At 63.0% G+C, this 16,647-nt stretch overlaps 1 protein-coding gene across 3 annotated transcripts in view; it reads left to right on the top strand.

The window, feature by feature from the left end:
- The first annotated feature begins 7,877 nt into the window (after positions 1-7,877).
- CSNK1G1 (casein kinase 1 gamma 1) overlaps positions 7,878-16,647 on the top strand; it is an 84,803-nt gene continuing 76,033 nt past the window's right edge. For 2 of the 3 annotated variants that reach the window (XM_068144180.1, XM_068144178.1), the window contains exon 1: positions 7,878-7,978. The gene's annotated coding sequence lies outside the window, so the exon portion shown is untranslated. The remainder of the gene's footprint in view (positions 7,979-16,647) is intronic. The other variant, XM_068144179.1, reaches the window with a different exon arrangement.

Below are 16,647 nucleotides of genomic sequence, written 5' to 3'. Positions count from 1 at the left end.
TCTCGGTGTCCTTGAGTGCCTCGGCTGCCTCCTGCACACTCTGCTTTCATCTCCCGGTGCCCTGCCAGAGGCTTGCAGGACCCAGCTGGGGCTGCTCGCAGGGCAGCTCCTCGGCTCTCCAGCAGGCTGCCGCCGCTGGCAGGGCAGCTCCTCAGCTCTCCAGCAGGCTGCCGCCGCTCGCAGGGCAGCTCCTCGGCTCTCCAGCAGGTTGCTGCACGCTGCAGCCCCAGCCCTGTGGGTCTCTGGTCGAGTGACCACTGCCAACAGCAACCTGCTTGTCTGAGGAGGTGAAGAGCCACGGAGGGGTGGAAGGACAGCTGCTCTGTGGAGAAGCAGACAGGATCCTTCTGATGAAGCAAAGCCCTGAGAGCCCTGCTAAAGACACAGAAGCCTTGGGGGTGTGCAGGGCCCAGGGCTGCCCTGCAGCTTTTGGGTGCTTGCGTTGCTCCCACATGCCTGCAGTGCTCCCATCCATCTGCAGTGCTCCCATACATCCGCCGTGCTCAATGCACCTGCAGTGCTCCCATGCACTTGCAGTGCTCCCATGTATCCATGGTACTCATTGCATCCACGGTGGTCCATGCATTTGCAGTGCTCCCATGCACCTGCAGTGCTCCACACACCTGATGTGCTCCCATGCATCCATGGTCCTGCATGCACCTGCAGTACTCACATGTACCTGCAGTGCTCCCATGTATCCATGGTACTCAATGCATCCACAGTGGTCCATGCATCTGCAGTGCTCCCATGCACCTGTGGTGCTCCCACGCATCTGCAGAGCTCCCATGCACCTGTGGGGCTCCCCTGCATCTGAGGTGCTCCCATGCATCTGTGGTGCTCCCCTGCATCTGAGGTGCTCCCACACATCTGTGGTGCTCCCCTGCATCTGCAGTGCTCCCATGCATCTGTGGTGCTCCCATTCATCGGTGTGCTCCCATGCATCTGCAGTGCTCCATGCATCTGTGGTGCTCCCACACATCTGTGGTGCTCCCACGCATCTGCAGTGCTCCCACGCATCTGCAGTGCTCACATGCATCTGCAGTGCTCCATGCATCTGTGGTGCTCCCCTGCATCTGAGGTGCTCCCATGCATCTGTGGTGCTCCCATTCATCGGTGTGCTCCCATGCATCTGTGGTGCTCCCACGCATCTGCAGAGCTCCCATGCATCTGCAGAGCTCCCATGCATCTGCGGTGCTCCCATGCATCTGTGTGCTCCCATGCATCTGCAGAGCTACCATGCATCTGCGGTGCTCCCATGCATCTGCGGTGCTCCCATGCATCTGTGTGCTCCCATGCATCTGCAGAGCTACCATGCATCTGCGGTGCTCCCATGCATCTGTGTGCTCCCATGCATCTGCAGTGCTCCCATGCATCTGCAGTGCTCCCATGCATCTGTGTGCTCCCATGCATCTGCAGTGCTCCCATGCATCTGTGTGCTCCCATGCATCTGCAGAGCTACCATGCATCTGCGGTGCTCCCATGCATCTGTGTGCTCCCATGCATCTGCAGTGCTCCCATGCATCTGCAGTGCTCCCATGCATCTGCAGAGCTCCCATGCATCTGCGGTGCTCCCATGCATCTGTGTGCTCCCATGCATCTGTGTGCTCCCATGCATCTGCAGTGCTCCCATTCATCTGCGGTGCTCCCATGCATCTGCGGTGCTCCCATGCATCTGTGTGCTCCCATGCATCTGCGGTGCTCCCATGCATCTGTGTGCTCCCATGCATCTGTGTGCTCCCATGCATCTGCAGTGCTCCCATGCATCTGTGTGCTCCCATGCATCTGTGTGCTCCCATGCATCTGCAGTGCTCCCATTCATCTGCGGTGCTCCCATGCATCTGCGGTGCTCCCATGCATCTGTGTGCTCCCATGCATCTGCGGTGCTCCCATGCATCTGTGTGCTCCCATGCATCTGTGTGCTCCCATGCATCTGCAGTGCTCCCATGCATCTGTGTGCTCCCATGCATCTGCAGTGCTCCCATGCAGCCACGGCACTCCATGCATCTGCAGCCCCCTTGCACCTGTAGTGCCCCATGCATCTGCAGCGCCCCCATGTCTTGGTGCAGACAGGCTGGGAGGTCCTTTGTGATCATAGACTCAGAAAATGGTTTAAGTTGGAAGGGACCCCAGAGCTCAGCCAGCTCCAGCCCCTGCCGTGCCCAGGGACACCTCCCACCAGCACAGGCTGCTCAGGGCCTCATCCAGCCTGGCCCTCAGCACCTCCAGGCAGGAGGCAGCCACAGCCTCCCTGGGCAACCTGTGCCAGTCTCTCCCCACCCTCACTGACAACAATTACTTCCTCCTCTCCACTCTCAGTCTCCCCTCTCCCAGCTCAAAGCCATTGGCCCTCAGCCTCTGCTTCCCAGCCCATGTCCAAAGTCCCTCCCAGCTCTCCTGGAGCCCTTCAGCTCCTGGGAGGCTGCTCTGAGCTCTGCCTGCAGCCTTCTCTTCTCTCGCCTGAACAGCCCCAATTGCATAAATGGAGACTCCACCTCCTCTCTGGGCAGCCTGCCCCAGGGCTCAGCACCCTGCACTTGCAGAAGTTCCTCCTCCTGTTCAGATGAACTTCTGCTGTTCCACTCTGTGCCCACTCCCCTTGTCCTGTCCCTGGGCACCACTGAACAAAGCCTGGTCCCATCCTGCTGACACTCACCCTTGAAATATTGATCAGCACTGATCAGATCCCCCTCAGGCTGCTCCTCTCCAGACCAAGCAGGCCCAGGGCTCTCTGCCTCTGCTGCTCACAGAGCTATGAGCTGGGGCTAAAGATGTGCAGGGCTGGAGCCAGGCTCCGCTCAGGGATGTCCAAGGACAGCACAAGGGTCACTGGGGACAAGCTGGAGCAGAGGAGGTGCCCTGGGAACAGGAGGGAAAACTTTGTCCCTGTGAGGGTGACAGAGCCTGGAGCAGGCTGCCCAGAGGGCTTGGGGAATCTCCTCTTGAGGAGAAGACAAGTCCTGCATCTGGGGAGGAACAGCAGCCGGCACCAGGACAGGTCAGAGGCTGCCTCTGCTGCTCACAGAGCTGTTCCAGAGCCCTCAGAGCTCTGCAGCCCTTGGCTGTGCCCTCTCTAGCAAGTCTCTGTCCTTCCTCACACCACCAGTGTCCCTCAGGACTCCTCCCCAGCAGGCAAGGTGCCTGCTCTGGTAGCCCTCATGCTGCAGAGTGGCTCAGCCCCAGCAGCAGCAGCAGCCCAAACCTGGATGCATTTTAGCAGAGCCCTGCTGAGCACCTGGGGAGGTTCAAGAAGCGTCCCCAGGAGCAGCTCTCTCAGCTTCCCCAGCCCAAAGACTTCTGACGTTCAGGTTTGTTACCCCTTGTCCTGTCCCTGGGCACCACTGAACAAAGCCTCGTCCCACCCCCCTGGCACCCACCCTTGAAGTATTGATCAGCATTGATCAGATCCCCCTCAGGCTGCTCCTCTCCAGAGAAGAAAACTTAGCCTCAAGTCCTGCGCTCCCCGAGCGGAGCCAGGCGCTCAGTACCCAGAGCTGACAGCAGGGGGCAGCAGCGGCCCCTGCAGCGCTACTCCCAGCCCGCTCCGGGCGCTCCCAGACCCAGGGCTCCGCAGCGCAGCTGGGGCCGCAGGGGAGGCTCCGGGAAGGTGTGGAGGAAAGGAGGTCTTTGCCAGCCCGAACTCCTGGGTGGCTCTGTGGCTAGGAGCACAAGGACTGAAACTGTCCATCGCTTCCCAGCGCTTGGCCGTACCTCGCCAGGCTTCCCAGGACGGCTGCCCCAGCAAAGCCCTCCATGCCCCAACTCCCCCTGCAGCAAGGGAAGGGCAGAGAAGGGCAGCAGAGCTGGGGAAGGGGCTGGAGAAGAGGGCTGGGGAGGAGCAGCTGAGGGAACTGGGGGGGTTGGTGTGGAGCAGAGGAGGCTGAGGGAGACCTCATTGCTCTCTGCAGCTCCCTGAGAGGAGGCTGCAGGCAGCTGGGCTTGGGCTCTGCTCCCTAGGCTCAGGGGAGAGCAGGAGAGGACCTGGCCTGGAATTGTGCCAGGGGAGGCTTAGGTTGGAGAGGAGGAAGAATTCCTTTGGTGGCAGAGTGGTCAGGGGTTGGCAGAGGCTGCCCAGGGAGGTGGTGGAGTCCCCATGGCTGGAGGTGCTCCAGAAACAAGCAGCTGTGGCCCTTCAGGACACGGTCTCATGGTCATGGAGGTGTTGGGAAGAAGGTTGGACTTGAGGATCTCAGAGGGATTTTCTCACCTTTATGACTCTAACTGAGCCTTTCCCCTCGCTAGATCACCACAGCTTGCTCACACCCGGTGCTGAAGGGGCTGGGACCCTTCCTGAGGGGCCCCTGCCCCTGCCCCCTCCAGCAGAGGTTTTTCTCCCCATCTTCCACGTGTGGAGTTTTTTGCAGATGCTCCAAAATATTTTTCTGACTCCTAAGCTCAAGGAGGTTGTGACCCTGGGAGCATTACAACAACCTCAGCTGGGACCTCCACTCACACCTGAAAGGTCACAGGATCACTGAGTTCCTGCCTGGGGGGGGTTGGCAGGCTCCTCTGGAGGTCACCTGGTCCAGGCCCCTGTCAAAGCAGGTTTGCCTCCATCAGGTAGCCCAGGACTGCATCCAGCTGGGAGTGGAAACTCTGCAGAGAAGGAGACTCCACAACCTCCCTAGGCAGCCTGCTCCAGGGCTCCATCTGCCCTAAGTTGGCTGCACCTGAACCTTTCCTGGGGGGTGCTGGCTGGACCTGTGTTGGAAGTGGTTCCTTGTCCCACCTCAAGCCAGCCATGGCCAGCAAGAAACGAGGCTTCTCCCCTGGGAAAGGGGCTGGTTCCTCTTGGAATGGCCCCAACAGCCCTTCTGCCTCTGTGCTGGGGCTTGGGCTGAGCTGCTGCCAGATGGGCAGGGTAGGAAGAGGGACAAGGGAGAGCTGTGGCCTGAAGGGAGAGCAGATGGGAGGGACAGGGAGCTGGGGGGAGAGCAGAGGGCCTCCCCTGCTGCTGTGGCTGGACGGGGGTTTCACTCAGGGCTCCTGGGGACTCCAGAAGTGCCTGCACGAGCAAGGAGAGGGGACAGCAGTGTTTGGAGACTAACAAATCCTGAGCAGCTGACTGGGGCAGAGTTTACATCTTAGAGGGCACAATGATCTTTTTCTGGGCAAGAGTGTGTGATGGGATGGACCCCATCCTCCATCAGGATCCTCCTCAAGCAACATGGGATAATCACAGAGGCTCCACAGGGGGTTCAGGCTTCTCCTGACAGAGTCCTTCCACACTCCTGTGGGGAGCCAGGCAGGCAGAACACTTCTGTTGGCTCTAGCTAAGGTGGCTGGAAGGATCTGCTCTGCCTGGAACGATCTGCTCGGGCTGGAAGGATCTGCTCCAGCTAGAAGTATCTCCTTCAGCTGGAAGGATCTGCTCCGTATGGAAGGTTTTGCTCTGGCTAGAAGGATCTCCTCAGGCTGGAAGGATTTGCTCTGCCTGGAAGGATCTCCTCACACAGGAAGGATCAGCCCTGGCCCTCCCACGGCCGAGGCCAGGCGGGGGGGCAGCTGTTCGGCTTGCAGAGCAGATGAGAGCAGAGCAGATGTCCCTGCCCCGGGGCGCAGACGGCAGGAGCCGGGACAGGGCTTTCAGCTGTGGGCTGCTGTCCTCTTGCCCTGCAGAGGGAAATCCAAGGCACAACCTCGGGGACCTCATATCCCAGATGAGGTTTTTCATCTCTTTGTCTGACTTTGAGGCTTTTCCTCAAAAGCCCAAGCTGTCACCAGCCTCTGTGGCACCGTGGGGTGTTCGATGGCCACTTCTCATCCCCTGTTCCATGCCCACTTCCCATCCACTGTTCTGTGTCCACTTCTCCTCTGTTTGGTGTCCACTTCTCATCCCCTTTTCAGTGTCCACTTCTTCTCCCCTCTTCCATGCCCACTTCTCATCCCCTTTTTAGTGTCCACTTCTCCTCCCCTGTTCCATGCCCACTTCTCCTCTCCTGTTCTGTGTCCACTTCTCCTCCTCTGCTTGGTGTCCACTTCTCATCCCCTTTTTAGTGTCCACTTCTCCTCCCCTGTTCCATGTCCACTTCTCCTCTCCTGTTCTGTGTCCACTTCTCCTCCTCTGCTTGGTGTCCACTTCTCATCCCCTTTTCAGTGTCCACTTCCCATCCCCTGTTCCATGCCCACTCCTCATCCCCCTGGGGCTCTCCCCTGCTCCTCAAACCCAAGCCCTGAGCTGCAGAGTTGCCCTCAGGTGCTGCCTGCTTGGGTTTAGGGAGCTGCAGAGCACAGATGCTGAACTCCTTCACCCGCGGTCCTGCTCTGGGTCGAATGATGACGGCAGAGACAGAAGGCTGAGGTCCTGCTGCCGTGGTTGCTCCTCTGCTCTCTCTCTCTCTCTCCTGCTAAGGACTCTTCCAACCGCTGGCTTCTCCCCGGCGTTGTTTTTCATTCCCCCTCAGCATCACTCAGACAGATTGGAGATCTCTTTAGCTCCATGTGCCCTGCGAGGTTCCCCCTGCCCACGCTGCCGCGGCGGTGCCTCGCTGCGCCTGATCCCGAACAGGAGCCTTCATTGTCCCCCGCGGCTGCTCCGGACAAAGGGGCATTGTCCTGCCCACCAGCTCCAGCCGGCTGCCAGCCGCTTCAGCCCAGCTGGAGATGCTGCGGCAGCCTCGGCGACAAAGAGCAGGACGTTTCCTTTCCAGCTCCTGCCCCGCCTTGAGGGGCGGGGGGGGGGAGATGAAAAGCTGACTCTCGGCTGTAAGAGCAGGTCCAGGGCTCTCTTGTGTTGTCCCAAGGCAGAGGGGCAGGATCCCCTCTCCCTCCACATCTGGCAATGGGCACTGGCAGCCCAGAAGGCCAATGGCAGCTCAGCTGCCATTGGCCTTCTGGGCTGCCAGTGCCCATTGCTGGTGCTTGTCCACCTTCTCCCCCCACCAGCACCTCTGAGTGGTGCCAGGTTTGGTGCCATGCTCCCAGCTGGTTGCAGCTTCCTGCTTCTCATCTGCTTGCAGGTGTGCTGCAGTCACCAGCTGAGTCCTCCTGCCGCTTTGGGGCTTCTGGAGGGGAGAAGGCTCCCAGGAGACCTCCTGGTGGGCTTCCAGGATCTGCAGAGGGCTCCAGGAAAGCTGGGGAGGGACTTTGGAGGGTGTGAGGGAGGGATGGAGCAGCACTAGAAGTGAGGAGATTCAGCTGGGATGTGAGGAAGAAGTTGTTGCCCAGGAGGGTGGTGAGAGCCTGGCACAGGCTGCCCAGGGAGGTGGTGGAAGCCTCCTGCCTGGAGGTGTTTGCAGCCAGGCTGGCTGTGGCTGTGAGCAACCTGCTGTGGTGTGAGGTGTCCCTGCCCACGGCAGGGGGGGTGGAAGGAGAAGAGCTCTGAAGGTCCCTTCCAGCCCAACCCCTTCTGTGCTTCTGCGGCTCTGAGCTCCCAGCAGGCCGTGAGGTGCTCCAGGAGCTCTGTTTGTCCCTCCGAGCGCAGCTTCCAGCCGTTGTTACAGATTGCTGCTGGTGGTCTCCGACTGCCTCCCCGCCGGGTCCCAGCTCCCTGCTTGGTCGCTCTCCGTTTCCCTCTCTGCCGGCCGCGTTTGTTCCTCTCCCGCATCGGCAGCTTCCCGCGGCGGGGGGAGCGGAGCGGGGACAGCGGCGAGGCTCAGCCTCGGTCCCGGCCCCGCTGTCCCCTCCAGCTCCCCTCCGGCTCCCCTCCTGCGCCCCTCCGGCTCTGCTCCGCTGCCGCTGCCCTGCGCCGCAGCCCGGCGGCTGCCCAGCGGCGCCCGGCGTCACTTCCGCCTAGCAACGGAACGCGGTTGCTAGGGCGGGGCCGCGCCCGCGGCGCCCCGGAAGTGGTGGCCGGCGGCGCGGGCGCGCGGTGGCCATAGGGTGGCGCTGGCTGGGGCGGGGCCAGGCCGCGAGCGCTTCCGGGTCGGGGCCCTCCCCGTCGAGCGCGGCGGAGGGAGGAGCCGCGGCGGGGCGCGGGGAGAGCAGCGGCGGGCCCGGCTCGGCCCGGCCCAGCCCGGGGAGCCCAGCGCCGCCCGAGCAGGTACGAGCGCGCAGGATGAGAGGGGCGGCGGCGCCGCCGGCGCTGCGGGATCCGGGCGGCGGCGGCGGGGGCGGATGCTCGGCTCGGCGGCGCGGCCCGGTCGCTTTCCCGGAGCCGCGCCTCCCGCGGCGGTGGTGGTGGTGGAGGAGGAGGAGGCTCCGTAGGGCTTGTCGAGTCAGCCCACCGCCGGGTGGAGCGGGAGCGGCCGCGGGTCTCCCGACGAGAGAGCCTCCGGCCGGGCGGCGGACCCCGGCGGGGCCGGGAGACGAACCCGGGAGGGCAGCGACCGGCGCCGGGGGCCGCGGGGCTGCCTTTAAAGGGCTCCAGAGACCCCCGGGGGACTCCGGCTGTGGGCCGAGCTGAGCTCCGGGAGGCGCCTGGGGGCGTTCCGACTTGCCCCGGGATGCGGCTGATGGGGAACCGGGCCGGGGAGGGGCGCGGGGACCCCGCAGTGGGGAGGGGGAACCGGGCCGGGGAGGGGCGCCGGGACCCCGCAGTGGGGAGGGGGAACCGGGCCGGGGAGGGGCGCCGGGACCCCGCAGTGGGGAGGGGGAACCGGGCCGGGGAGGGGCGCCGGGACCCCGCAGTGGGGAGGGGGAACCGGGCCGGGGAGGGGCGCCGGGACCCCGCCCCAGCTCCTCCCCGGGGGCTGTGGGTGTCCGGCGGGGCTGGGGAGCGCGGCTGCGGGGCTGGGGAGCGCGGCTGCGGGGCTGGGGAGCGCGGCTGCGGGGCTGGGGAGCGCGGCTCCGTGCCGGGGGCTGGCAAACATCTGGCGGGGGCCGCGGGTCGGGGCCGGGGTCGGGGCCGCGGGCAGGACATCAGCGCAGGCAGAGGCTGTAGGTGCCTTGGGAACTTCCTGTCCGAACCTGACCACGTTGCTGGGGCTGAGGGAGACAAAGGTCCCCGGGAAGCTCTGTTGACAGTTCCTTTGTGTGCCGAAGTTGGATGTCCCCCCCCGGGCCGGGCTCTGGCGCAGCTCCCCGGTGTGCTTTGGCACAGTGCTGGGGGACACACACTGCCCTGTCCAGCCTGCTCCTGGCGTTGTCAGCTTCCCTTCCCCACCCTTGCCGCTGCTGCTGACTCCTCTGCAGCCTTTCCCAGCAGTGACTTTGATATCTTGGTTGGTGAGGAGCATCAGCAGTTGAGAAGAGACTCCCCAGGAGCCAGCCCTGGGCCCTGGCAGCCCAGAGCCAGCTGAGTGCTGAGCTGCAGCCAGAGCAGGGAGAGCAGCAGCACAGGGAGGGGATTCTGCCCCTCTGCTCTGCTCTGCTCAGAGCCCACCTGCAGCACTGCCTCCAGCTCTGGGGCCCCCAGCACAGGAAGGACCTGGAGCTGCTGGAGAGGCTCCAGAGGAGGCCACCAGGATGAGCAGAGGCTGCAGAGCCTCCCCTGTGGGGCCAGGCTGGGAGAGTTGGGGCTGTGCAGCCTGGAGAAGAGAAGGCTGCAGGCAGAGCTCAGAGCAGCCTCCCAGGAGCTGAAGGGCTGCAGGAGAGCTGGGGAGGGACTCTGGAGAAGGGCTGGGAGGGACAGGCTGAGGGCCAATGGCTTTGAGCTGGGAGAGGGGAGGCTGAGAGTGGAGAGGAGGAAGAAATTGTTGTCAGTGAGGCTGGGGAGAGCCTGGCACAGGTTGCCCAGGGAGGCTGTGGCTGCCTCCTGCCTGGAGGTGCTGAGGGCCAGGCTGGATGAGGCTCTGAGCAGCCTGTGCTGGTGGGAGGTGTCCCTGCCCATGGCAGGGGCTGGAGCTGGATGTGTCCCTTCAGACCTGATCCCCTCTGTGGTTCCATGACATCTCCTGTGGTAGGCAGTGCCAAGTCCAGCCTGCAGTCAGCTGGTGACACCTCCTGCCTCCTGGCCTCATGTGAGGTGTTCACCTCCCTGCTTCCTCCCTGTCCTGCTCTGGGAGGCCAGGTTGGAGTCACAGTGGCATGGGTGTGATCTCAGCCTGGATTGGGCTCTTTATCAGTGCCCTCAGTGCTGTGTGTAACCAGCTCAGGCTGCCACTCCCCAGCCTCTCCAGGCCTTGCCTCTTCCTCCTCCTCTCAGCTCCCCAGCTGTGAGGTCCCTCCAGAGCCCCTGGGGGAGCTGTGCCTGGGTGGCCAGGCTGTCACCCTGCTGCTTGGGGCTGGGGCTGAGGAGCCTGAGCTCTGCTCTGCTGGAGAAGCTCTGAGCAGCCCTCCCCAGCTCTTCCTCCCAGGCTGATGGCAGCAGAGCCCAAGGGCAGCTTGCTGAGTGTGGAGCCAGGGCAGCTGGCTTCCCCCAGGCTGCAGAGCAGCCCTCCCTGCCTGCCCCTGGCTGAGGTGTGGCCTGGGGGGGAGCTGCTCCTGGTGAGAGGCTTGGAGGTTGGCTGTGCTGGTGGTGCAGGGCTGCTCAGAGGTCAGCTCCAGGGGAGGGAAGAGGAGCTGGCACCGGAGCTCTTTGAGCCAGGGGGGAGCTGCAGGTCCCAGGGGGAGAGAATGGCTCAGGCTGGAAGGCTCCTCAGAGGTGCTCTGCTCCAAGCCCCTGCCAGGGGCAGGGACAGCTCTCAGTTAGCCTTGGCTGCTCATCCAGCCTGGCCTTGAGCAGCCCCAGGCAGGAGGCAGCCACAGCCTCCCTGGGCAGCCTGTGCCAGAGCCTCAGCACCCTCACACTGAAGAACTTCTTCCTCAGCTCCAGTCTGACCCTGCTCTGCCTCAGCTCCAAACCCTTCCCCCCTGGCCTGGCTCCAGACACCCTCAGGAGAAGTCTCTCTGCAGCCTTCCTGCAGGCTCCCTTCAGGCCCTGGCAGGCAGCTCTGAGGTGCCCCTGGAGCCTTCTCCTCTCCAGGCTGATCACCCCCAGCTCCCTCAGCCTGGCCTCACAGCAGAGCTGCTCCAGCCCTGGCAGCATCTCTGTGGCCTCCTCTGGACTCTTTCCACAGCTCTGTGTCCTTCTCCTGCTGGGGACAGCAGAGCTGGAGGCAGGACTGGAGGGGAGGTCTGAGCAGAGCAGAGCCAAGGGGCTGGATCCTCTCTGCCCACACTCCTCTGGCTGCAGCCTGTGCTGCCAAGGGGTAAATGTCAGGAAGAGGAAGGTGAGCAGCATGGGGAAGGGGACTGCTGGCAAGCTGTGAGCAGACAGGGGCAGGGGTTCAGGTGTCCTGGTGGCAGAAACAGGAGTCCTTGGCAAACAAAAGCCACTTCAGCAGCTTGGGCAGTGGAGAGCAGTGGGAGGCAGCTCTCTCTTGTCCCTGCTGGAGCTCTGGCTGCTGGTGTAGTGGTACCCCAGGACAGCTGGCTCAAAGGCTGCTGACTTCACTGGGACTTCAGAGCCTGCTTGGGGTCCCTGCCCACGGCAGGGGCTCAGAGCTGGATGACCTTTGAGGTCCCTTCCAACCCAACCCCTTCTGTGAGTCCAGCAGAGCAGAGCTCTGCACTCTCCCCTCCCAGTGCTGCCTCTGCCTTCAGGTTGTCCCTGCAGGCCCCAGCTGCCCCCAGTTTGCTTTGCCTGCCCCCAGCAGATGCCCAGCTGGGGCCTGCCTTGTTGCTGAGGAGCTGCTGGGCTGGGGGAAGGCCAGGCCCAGCTCTCAGCCCTGCCCTGCCAGGCTGGGGCAGGGCACTTGCAGCTGCTGGCCTGAAGTCCCTGCCAGTGGAGGCCCTCTGGGCTGCTCCTGTGTGCTCTCCATGCTGGAAGCTCTCTTGCCCCTGCTCAGGACCTGGCAGCAGCTGCTCCCAGGGGAGTTCTGCTCCTGGCCACTTTGGTGCTTTCAGGAAGCTCTCAGCTCTTGGCTGCTCACTCCCAAGCCTTGCAGCTGCCCCTTCCCAGCTCCTCTTCTGCTCTCTGCTGTGCCTCTCTCGGCTTCAGGCTAACCCCTGGAGGCCTCTGGATGGCAGGGGAGGGCTCTGAGTGCTGCAGGGACTCCCTTTGTGCCCCTTCAGCTCCCAGTCAGCTTGGTGGCTTGCAGATGGCAGTGCCAGGCTGCCTGCCCGTGCCTGCCTCTCTTGGGTGGCACTGGAGAGCTGTAGTGGGACCACTGCTGGTGGCCTCTGAGGTGTCTGACCCTGCCTCAGCCCAGCCCTCCTCCCTCCCTCTTCCCTCTGGAGCTCTTCTCTGCCTCTGGCTGCTGCTGGCACACATTGTGGAGGGAGGGATCCAGCAGGGCAGGGGCCCAGAGCTGCCTGCATGGCAGGGGAGCTGGGAGCTGGGGGAGCTCCTCAGAGCAGCCTTGCCCACAGCCACCTCCTGCCCTCCTTCCACTCAGCTCCCCTCTCTCTTTGTGTGCTTTCAAACCCAGTGTCCAGCTCTGCAGCCATCAGCTGCTGTGTGTTTCCAGGTTAACAGATGAGAGCCTGGATGATGCCTCCCAAAGTGCCACCAGATGAGAGCAGGAACCCATCTGGCCTGGGCTCCTGCTTGGGTGGTGCCCAGCAGCAGCTGCCTGGGGAGGGGAGCAGACAGCCACAGCAGATCTAATCTGGGGGAATTGGCCTTGGTTTGCTCCTCTGCCCCCAGCTGAGGACCTCCCTGAGCCAGGGGCTCTCATTTAGTGACCTTCACTGTGCTGTGAGGCCAGGCTGAGGGAGCTGGGGGTGATCAGCCTGGAGAGGAGAAGGCTCCAGGGGCACCTCAGAGCTGCCTGCCAGGGCCTGAAGGGAGCCTGCAGGAAGGCTGCAGAGAGACTTCTCCTGAGGGTGTCTGGAGCCAGGCCAGGGGGGAAGGGTTTGGAGCTGAGGCAGAGCAGGGTCAGAGTGGAAGCTCTTCATTGTGAGGGTGGTGAGGCTCTGGCACAGGCTGCCCAGGGAGGTTGTGGCTGCCTCCTGCCTGGATATCACAGAGTCACAGCATGTGAGGGGCTGGGAGGGACCCCCAGAGCTCATGCAGTCCAACCCCCTGCCAGAGCAGGGTCACCCAGAGCAGGTCACACAGGAACACAGCCAGGCAGGGTTTGAACATCTCCAGGGAAGGAGACTCCACAACCCCCTGGGCAGCCTGCTCCAGTTTTCCATCACCCTCACAGGGAAGTTTTTCCCCTCCTGTGTCCATGGCACTTCCTCAGCTTCCAGCACTGCCCCTTGGGCACCCCCCAGCAGAGCCTGGCTCCAGCCCCTGGGCACTCAGCCTGCACAGCAGCACTGAGGTCACCCTCAGGCTCCTCCTCTCCAAGCCAAGGACCCTCAGCTCCCTCAGGCTCTCCTCAGGAGGAAGATCTTCCACTCCCCTCAGCATTTCTGTGCCTCAGGGCTGGACTCTCTCAGGCAGTTCCCTGAGCTCCTCCTCGAGCTGAGGGGCCCAGAACTGGACTCAATATCCCAGCTGTGGCCTCAGCAGGGCAGAGCAGAGAGGGAGGAGAACCTCTCTGACCTACTAACCTCAGCCCTTCTCATCCACCCCAGGATGCCTTTGGCTTTCTTGGCCACAGGAGCACGTTGCTGGCTCATGGTCAAGGGCAGGTTGGCCAAGGGGGAATGGTTTGGAGCTGAGGCAGAGCAGGGTCAGACTGGAGGGGAGGAAGAAGTTCTTCAGTGTGAGGGTGGTGAGGCTCTGGCACAGGCTGCCCAGGGAGGCTGTGGATGTTCCCTCCTTGGGGCTGTTCAAGGCCTGGGGAAGCTGAGTGTGGTTGAGAGTGCCCAAGGCAGGGGCTTGGAGTGGGTGATCTGTGAGGTCCCTTCCAGCCTGAGCCATCCCTTGCTTCCCTCTTCTGCCTCCTCAGATCCATCCTCTCTGCTCCACCCTGGTGCTCCCTGCCTTGCACAGAGGCACTGAGCTGCACCCTGGCTGTGAAGGCCTCTTCCCACCTGCCCCCCAGGCCAGGGGGAAAGAAAAAGATGAAGATCTGGAGTACCCAAAGGCTCCAGAAGGCTCCTGCTGAGCTGCCAGGGCTGTGCTGTGGCCCTGGTGCCCTTGGCTGGTGGCTGATCCTGCCAGGCTCTGCCCGTGGGCACTGGGGTGGCTGTTCCTGGGTGCATCACAGAGCTGGCAGGGCTGGAAGGGACCCCAAGGCTCAGCCAGCTCCAAGCCCCCTGCCATGGGCAGGGACACCTCACACCACAGCAGGTTGCTCACAGCCACAGCCAGCCTGGCTGCAAACACCTCCAGGCAGGAGGCTTCCACCTCTGGATCCTCTCCCTCCACCTCTGGCAATGAGCACTGGCAGCTGAGCTGCCCTTGGCCTTCTGGGCTGCCAGTGCCCATTGCTGGCTCCCTGTCCCAGGCCTGATTCCTGCCCCCCTCAGAGGTCTCCCAGACCCCTATCCCTCCCTCACACCCTCCAAAGTCCCTCCCCAGCTTTCCTGCAGCCCCCTGCAGCTCCTGCAAGGCCACCAGAAGCTCTCCTGGGAGCCTTCTCCTCTCCAGCCTGCACAACCCCAACTCTCTCAGGCTGTCTCCAGAGCAGAGCAGCTCCAGCCCTCTGCTCCTCCTCGGGGCCCTGCTCTGGACACCTTCCAGCCCCTCCAGAGCCTTCCTGCCACAGAGGCTCCAGAAGTGGCCCCAGAGCTGCAGCTGTGGTCTCAGCAGAGTGGAGCAGAGGGGCAGAATCCCCTCCCTGGCCCTGCTGGCCACACTTCTCTGGCTGCAGCCCAGGCTCTGCTTGGCTCTCTGGGCTGCAAGTGCTCCCTGCTGGCTCCTGTGGAGCTTCTCCTCCCCCAGCACCCCCAAGGCCTTTTCTCCAGGGCTGCTCTCCAGCCAGTCCCTGCCCAGCCTCTAGCAGTGCCTGGGACTGCCCTGCCTCAGCTGCAGGACCTTGCCCTTGGCCTTGTTGAGCCTCAGGAGGTTGTCCTGGGCCCAGGTCCCTGTGGGTGGTGGCTCCTGGGGGCTGCTGTCCCCATGCCTAACAGCAGCTGGGCTGCAGGGTCCTGGGGGAGGATCTCCTCTGCAGGAGGCCTGGCCAGCAGCAGGCTGGATGCTTCTCTGCCTGCTGGCCACTGCCAGCCCTCTGGTGTGAGCAAGAGCCTCTCTGGGGAGGTGACAACGCTGAGGCTCTTGGGAGGGGGCTCAAGGCCTCTGCTTGGTGATGGAAGTGGTGTGGGCTGCCCCAGACTGTTAGGGTAAGGGTAAAGGAGAATCCAAGACCCAGCTCTGAGGAGCAACTTCTGCCCTGTGAGGGTCCCAGAGGCCTGGAGCAGGCTGCCCAGAGAGGCTGTGGAGTCTCCCAGCCCTGTCTGGATGTGTTCCTGTGTGCCCTGTGCTGGATTCTCTGCTCCTGCTCTGGCTTGGCCTCGTTGAGCCTCAGGATCTCATCCTGGCCCCAGCTCTGCAGCCTGCCCAGGTGCCTCTGGATGGATCCCATCCCACTCCTGTCACCAGATTGCTCTGCAGTCCCTGGGAGCCTCTGCCTCTTACTCACTGCTGCTGCTGAATTATTCACAGCAGCCAACACTGCCATCCAGCCCTGCCTGCCCCTGCTGCCTGCCTGCCTGCCTCCCTCCCCCTTTGCCTTCTCCTCCTCCTCCTCCTCCTCTTTGATTCCTTTCAACCCAATTACCTCCCTGCAGGGAATTTTCCCCTCTCCTCCCACAGGAGTTTGGCTCTCCCAAGGGCTCTGCAGGGCACTGCTGCTTCCCTCACCTGCAGTGGGGCAGCTGCAGCAGGAGGAAGGCAGAAACAGCCAAGGGCAAGGTCAGGCACTGCTGTAGGCTGGGCAGGGACTGGCTGGAGAGCAGCCTGAGGGGGAGTAAGAATCAGGCTTGGGACAGGGAGCCAGCAATGGGCACTGGCAGCCCAGAAGGCCAAGGGCAGCTGAGCTGCCCTTGGCCTTCTGGGCTGCCAGTGCCCATTGCCAGAGGTGGAGGGAGAGGATCCTGCCCCTCTGCTCTGGGGTTGTGTGGTGAGGATGGAGCCCAGCACCAAACCCTGGGGGGGATTTTTGTCCCCCCCTGTTCATTTTTGGTAGCAGGGCTGCACAGCTTTGTCTCTTCAGCTTCTTCCAGCTTCCACCAGGCTGCACAGCACCAAGCCTCTCCCCACTGCTGCTGCAGCTCATCACAAGCAGAGCAGCTCAGAAAGAGCTCCTTCCAGCACTGCCCCTCCTGGGCATCCTCTTGCTGCTGCTGCCATGCAGAGGGCAGCGAGCTGGGGGCAGGAGTTGAGCTGTCAGAGGGGAGGAGAGCTCTGCAGAGGGACCTGGGCAGGCTGGGCAGAGGCCAAGGGCAGGAGATTGAACACATCCAAGGGCCAGGGGCTGCACACTGGCCACAGCAACCCCAGGCAGAGCTACAGGCTGGGGGCAGAGTGGCTGAGAGCAGCCAGGCAGAGAGGGACCTGGGGGCAGCAGCTGAACAGGAGCCAGCAGTGTGCCCAGGGGGCCAAGAAGGCCAAGGGCATCCTGGCCTGCATCAGGAGCAGTGTGGCCAGCAGGAGCAGGGAGGTCATTGTGCCCTGTGCTCAGCACTGGTTAGAATAGAATAGAATAAACCAGGTTGGAAGAGACCTTCAAGATCAAGTCCAACCTGTTATCCAACACCACCTAATCAACTCAACCATGGCACCAAGCACCCTGTCAAGTCTCCTCCTGAACACCTCCAGGGATGGGGACTCCACCACCTCCCTGGGCAGCACATCCCAATGGCTAACAACTCTCTCTGGGAAGAACTTTCTCCTCCCCTCCAGCCTAAACCTCCCCTGGCACAGCTTGAGACTGTGTCCTCTTGTTCTGGGGCTGGGTGCCTGGGAGAAGAGACCAACCCCCTCCTGGCTACAACCTCCCTGCAGGTAGT

The sequence above is a fragment of the Melanerpes formicivorus genome, unplaced genomic scaffold (assembly GCF_026170545.1).
Source record: "Melanerpes formicivorus ecotype bairdi unplaced genomic scaffold, bMelFor1.0.p_v2 SCAF_10, whole genome shotgun sequence".
Classification (NCBI taxonomy): domain Eukaryota; kingdom Metazoa; phylum Chordata; class Aves; order Piciformes; family Picidae; genus Melanerpes; species Melanerpes formicivorus.
The sequence above is the reverse complement of the archived record's forward strand: the minus strand, read 5'-3'. Positions and strand labels throughout refer to the sequence as shown.